General features: G+C 52.0%; 1 protein-coding gene across 1 annotated transcript in view; it reads left to right on the top strand.

Annotated features, from left to right (window-relative positions):
- The first annotated feature begins 19009 nt into the window (after nt 1–19009).
- The window catches only part of TTBK1 (tau tubulin kinase 1), a 144411-nt gene continuing 143055 nt past the window's right edge, over nt 19010–20365 (top strand). Inside the window, exon 1 of the mRNA XM_065589857.1 lies at nt 19010–19229. The gene's annotated coding sequence lies outside the window, so the exon portion shown is untranslated. The remainder of the gene's footprint in view (nt 19230–20365) is intronic.

Raw genomic sequence — 20365 nt, 5'->3', positions numbered from 1 at the left:
TAGACAAGGCCCAAATGTCTGCCAATAATAGTTTGAATGTTGGAAGTCAAAGGACGGTAGGCAGTCGATAAACATCGAGTCGAGTTTCCCAGCCAGCCATCTGTCTGCGGCCTGCACGTGTCTCTTCCAAATTGCTATTTTGTCCTTGTAATTAACGAGCTGCGTCTGCACAGTTACTTCTTCGGTATTTCAGAAATCTACCTCCCTGCATGCCGGGATTTGTCTGCACAATTGTTCTACTCACAAATCTGCCTCACTGGGTATTGTCTGTTCGCCTCCTGCTTTATCTGGTTTTTGTCACTGCTAAGCTCTCGGTAGTTCTCTCGCCATTAAAACACCCAGTTATCTTACATTCTGTAGAACAACTTCAGTATTTCTCACCGTCACTAGTCCAACCCCAGGCACTCCCAAGTCACAGGAAGAGGGAGGAGTAATGGGGGGGGGATCTATGGCCGAGAGGGACGACAGAAGTCAGGCTGTACCTGAAGGCAGATGGAAACGCAACGGAAAATGCTGCCCATGCCAAGTGAAAGCACCAGTAAACAAGGTAGACGGGTATCGCTTGACTGTGCCTGTTGGGGATATAAGGAGTCAGGACTGCACTCCTGGGGTACCACGGAAGTGGGGAGCTACTCCAAGCAGCCCTGAGTCTGAGCTCAATTCGACCCGAGGCTAGAATACCCCCCAGCCAGCTGCAGACCTGGTTGTGGGGTGGGGCGCGGCGCAGCGGCAGGCTATACAGTTGGCCTACAGACCCCTTTTTCCCTCTGCCCCTACACTGGCAGTGCTGCACCCAGCACACTGGGGGACCTGGCCCATCAACTGCCAGCCGGACCCACGTTCCTGTCATCACACCCGCAGGCATCAGGAACGGGCGCTGAGTAGGGCACGCTGCACACGCTGCAGCCGGTGTCAGAGGTAGCTGGCAGGGTCACACCGGGCTGTCCTGTCTCCCTGGATGAGCATCTTTCGGTTCAAGAGGAGCTAGGTCCCGATGAGGGGACGCCAAGGGTTGTGAGTTCAATCCTTGAGGGAGCCATTTAGGGATCTGGGGCAAAAATCTGTCTGGGGATTGGTCCTGCTTTGAGCAGGGGGTTGGACTAGATGACCCCCTGAGGTCCCTTCCAACCCTGATATTCTATGATTCTATGATTCTGCCAGGGCCACCGCGGATAACACAGAGCTTCCTGGAGCCTCTGCGACGCTCGCAGGGCCCCGCCGAGGGGCAGCAGCACATCTCTGGGAGAACCCCTCCAGCTGCCCTCTAGGCCCAGCTCCTTGTTCCCCTCCGCAGCCTCCAGTCATAGAATCATAGAATATCCGGGTTGGAAGGGACCTCAGGGTGGGGGATAGCTCAGTGGTTTGAGCATTGGCCTGCTAAACCCAGGGTTGTGAGTTCAATCCTCGAGGGGGCCATTTAGGGATCTGGGGCAAAAATCTGTCTGGGGGTTGGTCCTGTTTTGAGCAGGGGGTTGGACTAGATGACCTCCTGAGGTCCCTTCCAACCCTGATAGTCTATGAAATCATCTATGAAAAATCATCTAGTCCAATCCCCTGCTCAAAGCAGGACCAATCCCCAACTAAATCATCCCAGCCAGGGCTTTGTCAAGCCTGACCTTAAAAACCTCTAAGGAAGGAGATTCCACCACCTCCCCAGGTAACGCATTCCAGTGCTTCACCACCCTCCTAGTGAAATAGTGTTTCCTAATATCCAACCTGGACCTCCCCCACTGCAACTTGAGACCATTGCTCCTTGTTCTGTCATCTGCTACCACTGAGAACAGCCGAGCTCCATCCTCTTTGGAACCCCCCTTCAGGGAGTTGAAGGCTGCTATCAAATCCCCCCTCATTCTTCTCTTCTGGAGACTAAACAATCCCAGTTCCCTCAGCCTCTCCTCGTAAGTCATGTGCTCCAGCCCCCTAATCATTTTCATTGCCCTCCACTGGACTCTCTCCAATTTATCCACATCTTTTCTATAGTGGGGGGCCCAAAATTGGACACTATATACCAGATGAGACCTCACCAGTGCCGAATAGAGGGGAATAATCACTTCCCTCGATCTGCTGGCAATGCTCCTCCTAATGCAGCCCAATATGCCATTAGCCTTCTTGGCAACAAGGGCACACTGCTGACTCGTATCCAGCTTCTCATCCACTGTAATCCCCAGGTCCTTTTCTGCAAAACTGCCGCTTAGCCAGTCGGTCCCCAGCCTGTAGCAGTGCGTGAGATTCTTCCTTCCTAAGTGCAGGACTCTGCACTTGTCCTTGTTGAACCTCATCAGATTTCTTTTGGCCCAATCCTTCAATTTGTCTAGGTCACTCTGGACCCTATCCCTACCCTCCAGCGTATCTACCTCTCCCCCGAGCTTAGTGTCATCCGTGAACTTGCTGAGGGTACAATCCATCCCATCATCCAGATCATTAATGAAGATGTTGAACAAAACTGGCCCCAGGACCGACCCCTGGGGCACTCCGCTTGAAACCGGCTGCCAACTAGACATGGAGCCATTGGTCACTACCCACTGAGGCTGATGATCTAGCCAGCTTTCTATCCACCTTATAGTCCATTAATCCGATCCATACTTTTTTAACTTGCTGGCAAGTATACTGTGGGAGACCGTATCAAAAACTTTGCTAAAGTCAAGATATATCACGTCCACTGCTTTCCCCATATCCACAGAGCCAGTTGTCTCCTCATAGAAGGGAATCAGGTTGGTCAGGGATGACTTGCCCTTGCTGAATCCATGTTGACTGTTCCTAATCACCTTCCTCTCCTCCAAGTTCTTCAAAATGGATTCCTTGAGGACATGCTCCATGATTTTTCCAGGGACTGAGGTGAGGCTGACTGGTCTGTAGTTCCCCAAATTCTCCTCCTTCCCTTTTTTAAATATGGGCACTACATATGCCCTTTTACAATCGTCTGGGACCTCCCTCGATCGCCACGAATTTTCAAAGATAATGGCCACTGGCTCTGCAATCACATCAGCCAACTCCCTCAGCACTCTCGGATGCAGCGCATCCGGCCCCATGGACTTGTGCATGTCCAGTTTTTCTAACTAGTCCTTAACCTGTTCTTTCACCACAGAGGGCTGCTCACCTCCTCCCCGTACTGTGCTGCCCAGTGCAGCAGTCTGGGAGCTGCCCTTGTCTGTGAAGGCCAAGGCAAGAAAAGCATTGAGTACTTCAGCTTTTTCCACATCCTCTCTCACTAGGTTGCCTCCCCCATTCAGTAAGGGGCCCACACTTTCCCTGACCACCTTCTTGTTGCTAACGTACCTGTAGAAACCCTTCTTGTTACCCTTCACATCCCTTGCTGGCTGCAACTCCAATTGTGCTTTTGGGCCCAGACAAACCCTCTATCATTACAATGGGCATCAAGGAGGGTAGGAGGCATCACCCCCCTCAGCCCAATGCACTGAGCCCCCAGCACGGAGGAACACTCACTACCCCAATGATGAGTCCAAACAGCCCCCCCCCCAGAAGATGATGCCTGCCCTGCCGCTTGGAGGGGGCACAGGCTGGGCTGCGGCAGCTGGCATCCGTCTCTAGGGTCCCCGAGTGGGCCATTCCACCACCTCCCTAGATAACCCATTCCAGTGCTTCACCACCCTCCTAGTGAAATAGTGTTTCCTAATATCCAACCTAAACCTCCCCCGCAGGGTCACCCTCCTCACACAGGCAGCCTGGGTTTCAGCGCTGTAGGGACTGCTGCTGATTGACTCTCCAACTGTCTGACCCCCAACTCTGTTCCTCTCAGGGACCCCCATCTAGAGCCATGGTTCAATGCAGAACCTTTGGATAGTTTCAGTCCCTCTCCTGAAAAACATTTCAGCTGGGCACCAAGAGACGAACTGTCTATGGGGAAGGATGTTCCCTGCTGGGTTCTTGTCACCTGTTTGAGCTTTCTTTGTTTCCCTTCCTGCTTGAGGACCTGTTTACTGCTTAAATGCAAATTGAGCAGAACACACCTTCCTTTGTTTAGGACAGACCTGTTTGCCAACCTCCATCTGGGCAGGGCTGTGGGGTTGGAACATGAATTTATAACACCATGCAGGGGAAATCTTACAACTTCACATACAACTGTGCCACGCTTGTTTTACCAGGACGATACTGACCAGCCAATGGTGAGTTTTCAAATGATGCCTCACACGGCATGCCTGGTACAAGAATTATGTCGTGGGTAGGGTGAGAACACAGGTACATTCCCTCACAGGCAGCAACATCTCCATCACTTTCAGCTGAATCTGAAACTGGCCATCAGCTTTCCTGTCTGTGGGACACTAGTGCTGGTACCCAAGTAAAAGCTACTTCTCATGAGCTAGTGGCTGGTAAATCTTGGAGAGGCATTTCCCACAGGCCTGGAAAGGATTCTTTTCTCTCTCCCCAGTTGCTTCTACATGAGCACATGGCAAATGAGCAAGCGATTCTAGGAGACAGAGAACATCAGTATTTTCATCTTCAGCTATTCCGGACGGTGCACAAGGGCTGACCAGTTAATATGGCGTCCCTCGTATTTCATCAACTCCAGTGCAGTATTGACTATTGCTTTCAATTACAGTGAGGTGTTAATAGCTCATTGTTTGCCAGCAAATGACTTCAGAGTTGATGACCAAGGCCATGTCCCTGTCCCTGGAAGTCCATGTGAAGGTATCACATTGGTAAGGTACCAAGCGCTGTGTCCGTCACTAGCTCACGTTAAGGTGGGTTACCCACTATCTGTCCCAGCACCTCAGCTAGGGGAACAGGGTCACCAATGTGGTGACTGCATGAGAGGCAACAGATCAAGCAACCTTATTATCCAGTTTGCATGGAAACCGGCCCCCTTTAGTGCCCCTTTGTATCTGGGCATCACCAATGGGGACGGCTCAGCCCTCCGGCTGTGTTCACCTCTCCTCGGAACGGAGTGCCTGGCTGTGTGGTTTGGAAAAGACGTTTCACACCAGAAAAAGGGAGACTTGAAACACTGCTCTTCACCCGCGGCCGCTCCTCCCTCCTGGAACAGTAGCGTATTGTGTTCCTCTTGTCCTCGCCCGTGAGCAGCGTTGCCTGTGACTCTGCACAGAAGGTCTTCGCTGTGGGACCCTTTGCCCACAACGGCAACGTCTGATACCTGTAGGCACCAGTTGGCACTGCAGCTGCTGCCCCCGGGAACATGGGCATGTCGAGACGTCTAGTGGCACAAGAGCGGACGGTCAGGCAGGTTCGATATGAAGGCGTGGCAATGGTGTGGTGACCAGGTGTGCTAGCTGGGGTTGTTCAGTGTGGAAGTGGCTCTGCTGGGCAGCACGTACAGTCCTGAGAGGAGACAGTCCCAGCCTGCCCAGCTAAATATCACCTGACAAATGAGGCCCTTTCGGGGCACAAAGCACCAGGTCATCAGGGGTGGATTTCGTCACCGAGCAGGGCAGGCAAAGAAATGCTGTCTCGTGCAACTTAGCCTGCGGCATTACTGATAGAAAGTTTTAGGTCTTGGGAGACCCGGGTTCTGGTCCCAGCTCTGCGCCTCGGCCAATCGTTCCTTTCTCTGTGCCTCAGTTCCTCCCTCTGTAAAATGGGGATACTGACCTCCTTTGTAAAGTGCCTTGAGATCCACTGCAGGAAGAGCGGCATGGTGGCGTTACTATTAATGAGAAGCTTTATAGGAGAAGTGGTTGTGAACACTTCCCAATGCTAAGAGAGTTGTACTGGCTTTTCAAAGGGCCGAGCCCAGGCAGGCAAACAACATAGGATGGCCTGCCCCTATTTCTGAATGCGGTGGTAGGCCTGATCTGTTGCCTGTTCAGAGGGATGTGCTGGAATGTGGTTACTTAGTACAGATGGTATATTCAGTAGGTGAGGAGGTGCTCTCAAGTCTAGGTGTTGGATGCTGGCCTCTACCTGCTGTTTTTGGTTTTGTTAGATTTTTATGACATTCCTAATGCATTAAGGAGATTGTCATTCAATTGTAAAGTGGTTTTGTTTTGGTTTGGTTTTTTTTAAGAAAAAAAAAAAGTCCGTGCATGTTTCTCCTGATTTTTGGGGCTTGCATAACTTGGGTTCAGTTTTGAAATACAATTCAAATCTATGCGGGGTTGTGTCATGAGCTTCCCTCTTTTTTCCTTTCTCCTTCTCTCTCTCTTTCCGTTTCCAGCCATCGCCAACAGACGATACATTAAGAGAATACATCGGTTTGCAGAGCCCATGAGGGTCTGAACCCCTTCAGTCCTGTAGAGGGCAGCGTCTGCAAGTTCAAACAGGCAAAGCTGCCGGTAGCAGCGGCTACTGGTGTATAAATTGCAGGGCTGGCTGAAAAATGTCAAGTCGTGATTTTTGCAACCTAGTTGTGGAAATGTATCCTCTTTGATGAATGCTAATGAGCAGTTGACTACACCTGAGTGAGAACCTAGACCATCCCTGACAGGTGTTTGTCCAACCTGTTCTTGCACCAGTTGGGGAAGATTAGCTAGTGTGAGTGTGTATACACACAGCATCTAGGTGGTCACATGTCGCTTAAAACATCTTCCATGCCTGCTGTGGAACCGAATCATGGGCACGTGCTAAATATCGAAACTAACTTGTCTCGTAATGAATGACCTGCTTCTGTGACAGAAGCTGGGGGGGCACTTGGGAAAAGATGAGTTACCTGCAAACTCCTTACAGTGCTGTCTGGGGCGGAGAACTGCAGAAGCCATTTCTCTCCAACAGCTTGGCTAAGCTGTTACCCCCCCGAATGAGCCTGGTTTTCTTGAGGACAGAGTTGAGGTTCTCCCTGAGGAACGTGTTGGTGATGTCCCCAGGAAATAGTATCCCAAAGCAAATGGTTTATGGCAAAACCAAGGCAATGATTAAATGAAAGGGAATGCAAAAAAGGCTGTGAAATGTGTCCAGTGACCAGACCATGGGTCCTCGATCAATCTCTTTTTTTGGGCACAGGACAAAAAATGGTCATCAATATTGTTCTATTTGATATAGGTGCTTATACTGTGCTCATCACTGGAGTATCTGAACACCTTCACGTGCGTTAAGTAACGTCCGTCACAGGTTGTCTCTTCTCCCGTCCCCTGCCCAGGGGGAGAAGCAAGTGCAGTGGAGTGACTTGTTTTTGGTAGTGTGTGGATATTTTGTTATATGAATACATCTGCTCTGTACTTACATTACAGGGTCTTGGGGGGAAGGGGCAGCGCGGGAGTGGTGCCTTGATGGGGCAGGGCCACGGTTTGGGTGCCTACGGCCCCCCCATTTTTAGGGTGCTTCTGCCACTCCGGCTTCAGCCTGAGCCCGAATGTCCACACCGCAATTTTTAGCCGCCCAGCCTGAGCCCAAGACAGCTGAGCTGGCCAGACATGGCCATGCTGTGGGTCTCTCTTATTCTAGTGTGGACATGCCCTCAGCTATTGTGCGTGGCGGCTGCAAACCTAGTTCTGTTGGCCCAGTCGCTCTGTCTGCTTTGTGCTGCTCCCCAGTAGGGCAAAGCAGCAGGAATGTACCGGTGACTCTAGGAAGAAAGGCTAAACATATACATTTCATATCATGGCTTCAGGTCATTAGAAATATCGCCCGGTAAGATTCTCTTTGCGATACTTGCTTAGTGTTCGGTGATGAAATACTGATTTGAAAAAAACAAACCGATGGAATGCCCAAAGCAAAGGTACGTTAAGATGTGGCTAAAGTGAGAGAATGTCAGTAACTTGGAGCAAAGGACAGGACAGGAATGTTACAATTTTCCAAACACAAAGCCTGTAAAGCCAGGAAATACCCAGGTTACTTTAACAGAATCCAAATATCCATGTTGGTGCGGATCTGGGACAGGAGATCGTGTGATCCTGGCCTTGAGCCACACAAGCAGGAGGCCATGTAGGAATCTGCAAAGGTGTTTCCAGCCCTGTACTTCTAGGGATGTTCCTGACATTACGTCCTAGGTCCACTTCCATGGTTCGTCATTTCTTTGCTTCTGTATCAGGCCATAATGTTTTCCAGTTCCCAACTGGACATAGCTGGGGCTTGATTTTTCAGAACAGCTGAGCATTCTCGACCCCAAGTGAATCCAAGAGAGCTGCTGGTGTTCAGCACGTCTGGAAGTCAGGCACAAAGTGTCTCCACTTGGGCACTCAAAGCCATTGGCCATTTTTTGGATGCGTTGACCTTAACCTTGGCACTGACCTTTTCAGGGATCTTAGCAGGAGGCTGCCAAATCCAGCCTCCACCTCATAGCTAGCACACTATGATGTCATGGCTAGAGGCTGGAGTTACTTTCAAAGCAACCAGGGGGACTTAGGGGATGCGCTTGGTTGGAAGACTACAACAGGAACAGAGCAGTGAGGCTGGCTTCTCCCCACAGAGAAACAGGGAGCTGGGGATCTCTAGGAAGACTCTAGTAAGAAGGTAGGGACAGTTCTTCTGCCTGGGAGGGGTTTGGCTTGGTTTCCCCCTCAGACGAAACTTAACTTTGCCCCAGAGGGCCACCAAGAAAAAACAATCTGATTGTGATTAAGGCATTTTAGAGTTTTGAGGACCCAGATTAGCCTAAACTGATTTTTAACGCCATTAGATTTTTGTTTGTTTCCCCTTTGTGGCGTCACTACAGAGCAGAGCTCAGGACTTGAGGAAAGGTGTGTTCAAGTTGCCGAGGAGCCTGTAATTAGACCTGGCAGTAAATATTTCAATTCGTGAGTTCACCAAAGCCTTGTGGCCTGATCGCACGGTTTCCATTGCACAGGAGATAAGCTTCCAGTCAGCAGGGCGGGACTGGCCCACCACAAAAGTCTGCCCTGACCCCACATTCATCCATCCCAAGGTTGGAAGGGACCATTGCAATAATCTAGTCTGACCTCCTGGGGAGCAGGAGGCAGCCAGAGACCTGCCCCACAATCATTCCTGGAGCAGAGCTTTAGAAAAACAGCCCAACATGATTTAAAAATCATCAGTGATGGAGAACCCACCATACCTTGGTAAATTGTTCCAATGGTTAATTACTCTCCACCACTAAACCTTCACGCCTTATTTCCAGTCTGAATTGTCTAGCTTCAACTCCCAGCCATTGGATACTGTTGGACCTTTCTTTGCTAGATGGAAGAGCCCATTATTAAATATTTGTTCCCCATGTAGGTGTAACCCTTCTGCCCCTCTGAGTTGGCAGCAACAAGGGCCGGGTTCAGTATCTAGGGGTTCCATTTCAATAATGCAATGCAAAACCAGCTCGAGCCCCCACCCAGTGACCTGGGAAAATTACATACCACCCCCCGGGCGCCTCTAGGAGGCCATACTTCCCTTCTCTCAAGCACAGAGTCTGAGTGTAGCAAAAGCCTTTTAATAAAGGAGGGAAACAATGCAGCATTATGTTGGGGTAACACCACAAACAGGATTCATAACACAAACCATGAGCAAAAGACCCACCCCCAATAAGTTTGGCAGTATCCTTTTCCCCTCAGGGTCTTAAGCCCAGCAACCCAAAAGATCATCCGAAGTCCCAAAAGTCCAACAACCCAAAAGTCTCTGTCCCTGGTCAGTGCAGCCCCAGAGTTCAAAAGTTTATCTGCAGAGTTTTACCTCCCAGCCTGGGGAGGGGGTGCACAGCAGTGTTAAGGGGCACCTTACGTGGTCTGAGGCCAACTGCCCCACCTCTCCGTGGGGTTCTGCTGCAGCCACTCACCGCCAGCCACTCCACCAGCCACTCTGCTCCTCCAGCCATCCCATGAGCCGCTCCAGCTGTTCCACAAACTGCTCCGCCAGCCGCTCTGCTCCACCAGCTGTCCCACAAGCCACTCCAGTCATCCCGCAAACTGCGCTGCTCCACTCCACCAGCCGCTCAGCAACATAGCTTCAGGCCCCACTGCACTCAGCGATTTCAGCTTGTAGTAGGGGAGCCTCGGTGCTGGTGCACCATTGGCTCAATGTGAATTCATCTCAGCAGCCTGTTACTAGACTCCTACTAGAATTAAAATTAGCTCTGATATTCTATGAGGAAGGGAGGGAGAGTGCAATTGGCATTTCAAGCCCTCAAAAAGGGCTCCTACCATCAGGTAAAAAAAATACCTATCCCCAGCCCCTCTCAAGTCATAGGTTTTGGAACCCATGTCCCTTGTCTAGCGAGTGCTACTTAGTTGATGGCGAGTCCCTCTGTCATAAAACAGTTTCATTGTCCTCGATTCACATAATCAGGGTAACAACACTTCATTCTTCCTGCCCCAATAACAGAGAAACTGGGGATCCCACAGCAGCCAAAGTGACCATTTGGGCTGCTGTGGGTTCATGCTAGGCGGGTGTGCCTATGCAAACAAGATCAGCCCCTGAAGTTCTTTTCCACAATTCACCACCAGATGTCAGGGTGGAGCTCATCCGGATTCTGCTTACATAGGTACTTAGAGATTGTAATCAAGTCCCCCCTTAACCTTCTCTTTGTTAGACTCAAAGAGCTCAGTCTATTTAACTTATCACTGCAAGGCAGGTTTTCATTCTCATGGCTCTTCTCTGACTCCTCTCCAGTTTATCAACCTCTTTCTGTGGGAGACTATTCCACAGTCTGCTAGAGAACAACCTCCAGCCACTTCCCCTGAGAATCTCTTTCCATTTCCTTTTCCTCATTATTCCCTGTTGTTCAGCCCCACCCCAGGAAAGTCCTCTCCAACCATGGGGAGACCATCTTCCTCCACAAAAGCCTCTGGCAGGGGCACAATCCTTCTCACTTCAGTACAGCACACACAGACGAGGGGGAAGACATCTATCTACCATTAAGCCTCACGAAGTCAGGGGGCTGTGACTCAGCCCACGCAGGGGGGCGGGATCCTCAGAACTAAGTTACTCACGAAAGATCGTGGTGTTTCTCAAACTAACCCCTGCCTCAGCCACCCCTTTCCCGTGCAGCCCGTGTCAGGAGGCACAGGATCTGAGGGACCCCCTCCCAGGAGGGAGGTGATGCAGCAGTGGGAAAGGGAAGCGTCACCTCCATTACAAACCGGTTATTTCTATTTCTTTTCCCATTTCTTCCATCCCTCCAGCCCATCTGCGAGGACACTGTAACAACACGGGGCCCATGCGGAGGTCTGCTAGGATTCCAACAGTGTTATCTGCATTCCAGCAGGCGCAGGGCTTTGTCAGCTGCATGGTGTGAACTTATTGAAAGCGTAGCAGCAAACGGTCCACGGCAAAGTGACTAATAGCAGACGCCTTTGCTCTTGTGAGCTAGCAAGGCATGTTTTCTCATGGCAATACAGGAGAACATCCGAACGGCTATGCTGGGTCAGACCAAAGATCCATCTAGCCCTGTGTCCTGTCTTCCGATTGTGGCCAATGCCAGCTGCTTCAGAGGGAATGAACAGAACAGGGCAATTATCAAGTGATCCATCCCCTGTCGTCCACTCAGCTTCTGGAAGTCAGAGGTTTAGGGAGACACAGAGCAGGGGGTTGCATCCCTGACCATCTTGGGTAATAGCCACTGATGGATCTATCCTCAGGAACTTATCTAATTTTTATGTTTGTTTTAAACCTGCTGCCTATTAATGTCATTGGGTGACCCCTTGTTCGTGTGTTACATGAAGGGGTAAATAATACTTCCCCATTCACTTTCTCCATTCCCTTCTGGATTTTATAGACCTCTACCATATCCCCCCTTCGTCGTCTCTTTTCTAAGATGAACAGTCCCAGTCTTTTTAATCTCTCCTCATGTGGAAGCTGTTCCTTACCCCTAATCATTTTTACTGCCCTTCTCTGTAACTTTTCCAATTCTAATATTATTTTCTGAGATGGGATGACCAGAACTGCACATAATATTCAAGGTGTGGGCATACCATGAATTTATATAGTGATATTATGATATTTTCTGTCTTCTTATCTATCTCTTTCTTAATGGTTCCTAACATTCTGTTTGCATTTTAGACTGCCACGGCACATTGAGTGGATGTTTTCAGAGAACTATCCACAATGACTCCAAGATCTCTTCCTTGAGTGGTAACAGTTAATTTAGACCCATCATTTTATATGTATAGTTGGGATGATGTTTTCCAATGTGCATTACTTTGCATTTATCAACATTGAATTTCATCTGCCATTTTGTTGCCTAGTCACCCAGTTTTGTGAGATCCCTTTGTAACTCTTCACAGTCAGCTTTGGACTTAACTATCTTGAGTAGTTTTGTATCATCTGCAAACTTTGCCACCTCACTGTTTACCCCTTTTCATAAATCATTTGATAATATGTTTAACAGTACAGGTCCAGTACAGATCCTTGGGGACCATTATTTACCTCTTTCCATTGTGAAAACTGATAGTTTATTCCTACCCTTTGTTTCCTATCTTTTAACCAGCAACTGATCCACAAGAGAACCTTCCCTCTTAGCCCATGACTGCCTACTTTGCTTAAGAACTTTTGGTGTGAGACCTTGTCAAAGGTTTTCTGAAAGTCTAAGTGCACTATATCAACTGGATCACTCTTGTCCACATGCTTGTTGAGGCCCTCAGAGAATTCTACTAGACTGGTGAGGCATGATTTATTTCCCTTTACAAAAGACGTGTTGACTTCCTCAACAAATCGTGTTCCTCTTTGTGCCTGATAATTCTGTTCTTAACTATAGTTTCAACCTATTTGCCCGGTACTGAAGTTAGACCTACCAGCCGGTAATTTCCAGTATTGCCTTTGGAGACTCTTTTTTAAAAAATAGACATGACATTAGTTTACCCTCCAGTCATCTGGTACAGAGGCTAATTTAAGCAATAGGTTAAGTATCCCAATTAGTAGTTTTGCAATTTCATATTTGAGTTCCTTCAGAACTCTTGGTTGAATCCCATCTGGTCTTGGTGACTTATTGCTGTTAAATTGATCAATTTGTTCCAAAAGCACCTCTACTGACACCTCAATCTGGGACAGTTCCTCAGATTTGTCACCTAAAAATAATGGCTCAGTGTGGGAATCTCCCTCACATTCTCGGCAGTGAAGACTGATGCACAGAATTCATGTAGCTTCTCTGCAACAGACTTGTCTTCTTTGAGCGCTCCTTTAGTATCTTGATTGTCCAGTGGCTCCACTGATTGTTGGGCAGACTTCCTACTTCTGATATACTTAGAAACTAAACAGCAAATATTTTTTGTGTCTCTTGCTAGCTGCTCTTCAAATTCTTTTTTTGGGCTACCTACTTATATTTTGACATTTGACTTGCAGAGTTTATGCGTCTTTCTATTTTCCTCAGTAGGATTTGACTTCCAATTTTTAAAGGATGCCTTTTTGCCTCTCACCACTTTTTTTACTCTGCTGTTTAGCGATGGTGACCATTTCTTTGGTCCTCTTACTGTTGTTTTTATTTGGGGGTATACATTTAGTTTGTGCCTCTCTTATAGTGTTTTAAAATAGTTTCCATGCAGCTTGCAGGCATTTCACCCTTTTGACTGTTCTTTTTAATTTCAGTTTAACTCGCTTCCTAATTTTTTGCGTAATTCCCATTTTTAAAGTTAAATGCTATTGTGGTGGGTTTCTTTGATATTTTCTCCCACACAAAGATTTAAAATTTAATTGTATTATGATCATTATTACCAGGCAGTTCAGCTATATTCACCTCCTGGATAACATCCTGTGCCTCACGTAGGACTAAATCAAGAATGGCCTCTTCCCTTGTCGGTTCCAAGCCTAGCTGCTCCAAGAAACAGTCACTAATAGTGTCTAGGAATTTATCTCTGCCTACCATCTTGAGGTGACATGTTCCCAGTCAATATGGAGCTAGTTGAAATCTCCCATTATTTATTGGGCTTTCTGTTTTTGTAGTCTTTCTAATCTCCCTGAGCATTTCACAGTCACCATCACCATCCTGGTCAGATGGTCCATGGTATATTCTTACTGCTCTACTCTTATTGTTCGAGCACGGAATTTCTATCCCTAAAGATTCTATGGTACTGTTCGAGTGACTTACAATTTGTACTGTACTTGACTTTACGCTTCTTTCACGTATAGTGCCACTCCCCCACCAGCATAACCTATTCTGTCACGCCTATTTATTTTATACTGTGTCCCATTGATTATCCTCTTTTCACCAAGTTTCTGTGATGCCTATTATATCAATATCCTCATTTAATACCAGGCACTCAAGTTCACCATCTTAGTATTTAGACTTATAGCATTTTGTATAGAAGCACTTTCATAAAATTTGTCAATATTTAATTGTCTGCCTTCATGTGATTTAATTGTGAATGGAACTCGTTTCTTCAGCTCCTGCCTGTACTTTGTCAACTTCTATTCTCTCCTCTTTACTAGGCTATCGAGTATCCAGTTTAATAAATCTTCCCCCAAGGGATGTCTGTGTCCAAACCGTGTGCTCCTGAGAATCTCTTTACGTTTCATTTTCCTCATTATTCCCTGTTGTTATAACTCCCCAGCCTCACCCTAGGAAATTCCTCTACAGAAGTCACTACAAGGGGCACAGTCCCCGATGAGCTCCAGTGCAGCACAAACAGACCATCCCACTGTGCAGTGGAGACAAGGCAGTAGTGCCGGGGGGAGGGAGGGAGGGAGGGCAGCCATGGGAGATGTAAAGAGCACTGACAGTTGGATCACAAGACACGATCTACCAGTGAGAACTCTTGCAACCTGTGTCCATCCAGTCTCTCTTCTACCACTGATTCATTACAACCAATAGAATTGTTGCATACAAATTAGCTGCGGAGGAAGAGTGGTGATTGGCTGATTTCCCCCCCCCCCCGAGGTCACAATGGTTTCTCCTTAGGAGTTGCCTGAGCTGTTGCTCTGAGCCTCTCTGTAGCCTATATCTCCACAGCGATGAGATACAATTGTTAATAATTTATAATCTATGGAGATATCCTGTCTCCTAGACCTGGAAGGGACCCCGAAAGGTCATCGAGTCCAGCCCCCATGCCTTCACTAGCAGGACCAAGTACTGATTTTGCCCCAGATCCCTAAGTGGCCCCCTAAAAGCTAATGTACAAGACTGCAGTTAATTTTGACGACCGTCTATATGGAAAATTGGACATGTCTGTCACCCACTTTTAAGTAGGGTGACCAGATGTCCTGATTTTATAGGGGCAGTCCTGATATTTGGTGCTTTTGCTTATATAGGCACCTATTACCCCCCACCCCCATCCCGATTGTTCACATTTGCTATCTGGTCACCCTACTTTTTTAAGATTCTTTGAGACACAGACTGATACAGAAGCTGCATTTCTTAATGGACCCAGTCTTCAATTTTAATTCTAACTAATTGATTTACTTGTAAAGGCTCAGAAAGTTCATTCTTTACCCAAGAGTAAGTGCTGTAATTTTGGGGAGTACATGCTTAAATTTTTATACAAAACGGAGAGGTTGAATCCCAGCTTTCAATGCAAAACAAAAGTCTAATCATAACATTATTTTATTTGTTTCCTATGTTGTAATTTTTGTTAGTAAAATGACCCATTATGACATTGGTGTAAGATATTTGCATGGGGCTTTATGTAACTGTAATAATGAAACTTAATATTCAAGCAGACTTGTGTTTCATGACTTACATGATATATTTATTTACTTCTTTTTACCAAAATTAAATTAATTTGTTTCCTTCTGTTACTTGTCTAGATATTCCAAGATGGGGTTTCATGATTCACAAACTTTCCTCTACGTAAAGTGAGAAGAGGCTGAAAATACGACACATTTACAGAGCTGACGAGGAAGTTCTGAGGAGGTTTTGCAGGCAGGATTGCAAAGGATTACATTGATTGACTTGATTGAGCAGGAGACAGGAAATCCCATGCAATGAAAGAGGTGGGGAAAACTGAAGCAGTAGTTAGAAGCAGGATGAGGTTAAGGGTTATTTTTTTGAGGATGAAGAGGGGAAGGAGCCAGGTTGCGCCACGGGAGGCAATGGACTTAAGTAGCAGGAAGGGATGGGGGTGACTGGGGCAGATGGAGGAGTTAGAGATGCAGAGGAGGCAGAAGACCTCAAGGTCAGTGACGTGGAGAAGGCACAGAAAATGTAGGGAGGAGGGGATAAGGAAGGGCAGGGGAGCTCAGCCTCAGTAAGGCAGCTGCTGCCAGCTCTGACCCTGGTGATTCCAGGAATCTGCTCCATAGAGAGAGAAAATGGAGCTATTTATCTCCTGGCACATGTGCATGTCCATCTACGCCATGGCTGAGTCCACATCTACAGGGGCATGGGAGTGCGGAGTCTGTGTGATATCACAAGTTGGAAGGGCTATGTGCACATCTGCACAAACAGCGGCTGTGTTCACATCTGCAGCTGTCCGGGAGATGTGCACATCTCCAGATGTGTGTGTGTGTGTGTGTGTGTGCAAGGGCCACGTGCACCTCTGCAGAATGTATGAGAGTGAAAGGACTGGGTTGCACTCCTGCCGGTGCATGGGAGTGTGGGGGCTGTGTACACAACTGGGGTGTGTGTGCATGGGGAAGTGCACATCAGCTGCAGGTGGGATGGAGTTGCAGGGGCTGTGTGCACAACTCCAGGTGCATGGGGGCTGCGCAAATCTATAGGTGTCTGGAGTGTGTGTGTGGGCTGTGTCCACACATCTGCAGGTGCACGTGGGGGTTGCAGGGGCTGTGTGCACACGTGCAGCTGTGTGGGGGTTGCAAGGGCTGTGTGCACAGCTGCAGGTTCATGGGGGGCTGTGTGCACATTTGGAGGTGTGGGGGGGGGATTTGCAGGGGCTGTGGTGCACAGCTGCAGGTGTGTGGATGTGCAAATTTGCAGTTTCATGGGGTTTGCAGGGGCTGTGCAAATCTGTAGGTGTCTGGAGTGTGTGTGTGGGCTGTGTACACAGCTGCAGATGCATGGGGAGGCTGCAGGGGCTGTGTGCACATGTGGAGGCGCGTGGGAAATCCGTGCAGGTGCGTGGGGGGGGGTTTGCAGGGGCTGTGTGTGCAGGTGCGTGTGGGGAGGTTGCAGGGGCTGTGTGCACAGATGCCGGGGCTGTGCGCACAGTTGGAGGTGCATGGGGGATGTGCCCAGCTGCAGGTGCGTGGGGGGGGGGGGGGTTGCAGGGGCTGTGTGTGCAGGTGTGTGGGGGACTGCAGGGGCTGTGTGCACAGTTGGAGGTGCATGGGGGATGTGCCCAGCTGTAGGTGCGTGGGGGGGGGGGGGGGTTCAGGGGCTGTGTGTGCAGGTGTGTGTGTGGGGGGCTGCAGGGGCTGTGTGTGCAGGTGCGTGGGGGGCTGTAGGGGCTGTGTGCACAGTTGGAGGTGTATGGGGGATGTGCCCAGCTGCAGGTGCGTGTGGGGGGGTGTGGTTTGCAGGGGCTGTGTGTGCAGGTGCGGGGGGGGGGTTGCAGGGGCTGTGTGCACAGTTGGAGGTGCATGGGGGATGTGCCCAGATGCAGGTGCCTGTGGGGGGGGGGGGGTTGCAGGGGCTGTGTGTGCAGGTGCGTGTGGGGGGGTTGCAGGACCTGTGTGTGCAGGTGCGTGGGGGGGTTGCAGGGGCTCTGTGCACAGTTGGAGGTGTATGGGGGATGTGCCCAGCTGTAGGTGCGTGTGCGGGGGGGGGGTTGCAGGGGCTGTGTGTGCAGGTGCGTGTGTGTGGGGGGTTGCAGGGCCTGTGTGTGCAGGTGCGTGGGGGGGTTGCAGGGGCTGTGTGTGCAGGTGCGTGGGGGGCTGCAGGGGCTGTGTGCACAGTTGGAGGTGTATGGGGGATGTGCCCAGCTGCAGGTGCGTGGGGAGGGTTGCAGGGGCTGTGTGTGCAGGTACGGGGGGTGTTGCAGGGGCTGTGTGTGCAGGTGCGTGGGGGGCTGCAGGGGGTGTGTGCACAGTTGGAGGTGTATGGGGGATGTGCCCAGGTGCGTGTGGGGGGGGGTTGCAGGGGCTGTGTGTGCAGGTGCGTGGGGGGCTGCAGGGGCTGTGTGCACAGTTGGAGGTGTATGGGGGATGTGCCCAGCGGCAGGTGCGTGGGGGGTGGTTGCAGGGGCTGTGTGTGCAGGTGCGTGCGTGGGGGGATTGCAGGGGCTGTGTGCACAGTTGGAGGTGTATGGGGGATGTGCCCAGGTGCGTGTGGGGGGGGTTGCAGGGGCTGTGTGCAAGTTGGAGGTGTATGGGAGATGTGCCCAGGTGCGTGTGTGTGGGGGGGTTGCAGGGGCTGTGTGCACAGTTGGAGGTGCATGGGGGATGTGCCCAGCTGCAGGTGCGTGGGGGGAGGGCGTTTGCAAGGGCTGTGTGTGCAGGTGCGTGGGGGGGGGTTGCAGGGGCTGTGTGCACAGTTGGAGGTGCATGGGGGATGTGCCCAGCTGCAGGTGCGTGGGGGGGGGGCGTTTGCAAGGGCTGTGTGTGCAGGTGCGTGGGGGGGGGTTGCAGGGGCTGTGTGCACAGTTGGAGGTGTATGGGGGATGTGCCCAGCTGCAGGTGCGTGGGGGGGGGGGTTTGCAGGGGCTGTGTGAGCAGGTGCGTGGGGGGGGGTTGCAGGGCCTGTGCAGGTGCGTGGGGGGGTTGCAGGGCCTGTGTGTGCAGGTGCGTGGGGGGGGGGGTTGCAGGGGCTGTGTGCACAGTTGGAGGTGTATGGGGGATGTGCCCAGGTGCGTGGGGGGGGGGGGGCTGCAGGGGCTGTGTGTGCAGGTGCGTGGGGGGCTGCAGGGGCTGTGTGCACAGTTGGAGGTGTATGGGGGATGTGCCCAGCTGCAGGTGCGTGTGGGGGGGGGGGGGTTGCAGGGGCTGTGTGTGTGCAGGTGCGTGGGGGGCTGCAGGGGCTGTGTGCACAGTTGGAGGTGCATGGGGGATGTGCCCAGGTGCGTGGGGGGCTGCAGGGGCTGTGTGCACAGTTGGAGGTGCATGGGGGATGTGCCCAGGTGCGTGGGGGGGGGCTGCAGGGGCTGTGTGCACAGTTGGAGGTGTATGGGGGCTGTGCCCAGGTGTGTGGAGGGGCTGCAGGGGCTGTGTGCACAGTTGGAGGTGTATGGGGGATGTGCCCAGCTGCAGGTGGCGCGTGGGGGAGGGAGCGGGGGCCGCGCGCACATCTGCAGCCGGGGACTGGTGCCGGTCGCGGCGCAGTGCGCGCGGGGAGCGGGCGGGGGCTGCAGGGGCGGGGCGCGGGGGGCGGCGCTGCGGGTGATGTCAGGCCGATGCTGCTGGAGCCGCGCGCGGTGCATTGTGGGCGAATCCCGCTGCCTGCGCCGCCTCCTGCCGCCGCGGATCCCCAGGCCGGCGCGGGAGGATGCTCCCGGGGGGGGGCCCCGCAGCCGCAGCAGCAGCGCCCGGGGCAGGCGGCGGCGCGGAGCCCGGCGGGGCCGCAGTGAGGGCCGCGGGGGGATGCGCCGGCCGGAGAACGGGGCGGCGGCGGGGACCAGGTGAGAGCCGAGGCCGAGGGGGCCGGGCCGAGCCGGGGGAAGGGGGCGCTGCGAGCCAGAGGACGGGGGCACTGCGGGCCGAGGCTCCCCAGCTCGGGGCGCCCCGGGGCACGGTGGGAATTGTAGTTTCGCCCTGCTCCCAGGCTGCGCTCTGGGCGGGGCCGGCCCGGCGCGGGGACTCGCACTCCCAGCACGCCCCGGGGCAGGGCGGGACAGGGCGGAGTGAGGGGCGGCGCGGCCAATCAGGAGCGGGGACGGGCCGACCGCCGGCCAGGCCCCTTGGGGAGCCGAAACGTGTCTGAAGCGGCTATGTTGGAGGGGGCGGGGCCTAGAGAGGCGGGACTCGGGCTTCGCACCTCGCCTGGCTGTCAGCACGTGGGGAGGGCAGGGCCCCAAGGGCTGCAGCGGGGAGGGGGTAACTCTGAGGGGGGAGCAGGGACTTTTCATGCTGCAGTGGGGAGGGGGTGGCCCCCTCGGGGGAGCGGGGTTCCCTGGGGGCAACGCTGCGAGGGGGTAACCCCTGCGCAGGAGCGGGGTTCCCTGGGGGCGACGCTGCGAGGGGGTAACCCCTGCGCAGGAGCGGGGTTCCCTGGGGGCGACGCTGGGAGGGTGTAATCCGTGCGGAGGAGCGGGGTTCCCTGGGGGCAACGCTGGGAGGGGGTAACCCCTGCGCAGGAGCGGGGTTCCCTGGGGGTGACGCTGGGAGGGGGTAACCCCTGTGCAGGAGCGGGGTTCCCTGGGGGTGGCGCTGGAAGGGGGAAACCCCTGCGCAGGAGCGGGGTTCCCTGGGGGTGACGCTGGGATGGCATATCCTGGGGCACGAGCCAGTTTTCTTAGTGTTGTAGCTGTGGGGGGGCAGTGGATTACACTGGGGCATACTCTGGGTGTATCTGGGGGAGCATCACTGGGGTGGGACTCACCGGAGTGGGTTCAGTTGGAGCATAGCTTGGAGTGTGTATATCTAGGGAGGGGAATAGGTTCCCCGAGGCTTTAGGGAGAGGGGTATTCATGGGGGAGGGAAGCTGGTCAGTATGCGATGTAGCTGGGAGAGAATATCCCCATGGAGTGGGGATCGGGTTCCCATGGGGCATAGGAGGGGGGTATTCCCAAGAGTGGTAGCGGGTTCCTTTGGGCTG

The sequence above is a fragment of the Chrysemys picta genome, chromosome 3 (genome assembly GCF_011386835.1).
Source record: "Chrysemys picta bellii isolate R12L10 chromosome 3, ASM1138683v2, whole genome shotgun sequence".
In the NCBI taxonomy this organism is placed as follows: Eukaryota; Metazoa; Chordata; order Testudines; family Emydidae; genus Chrysemys; species Chrysemys picta.
Note: the sequence above shows the minus strand (reverse complement) of the source record. Positions and strands in the feature narration are given on the sequence as shown.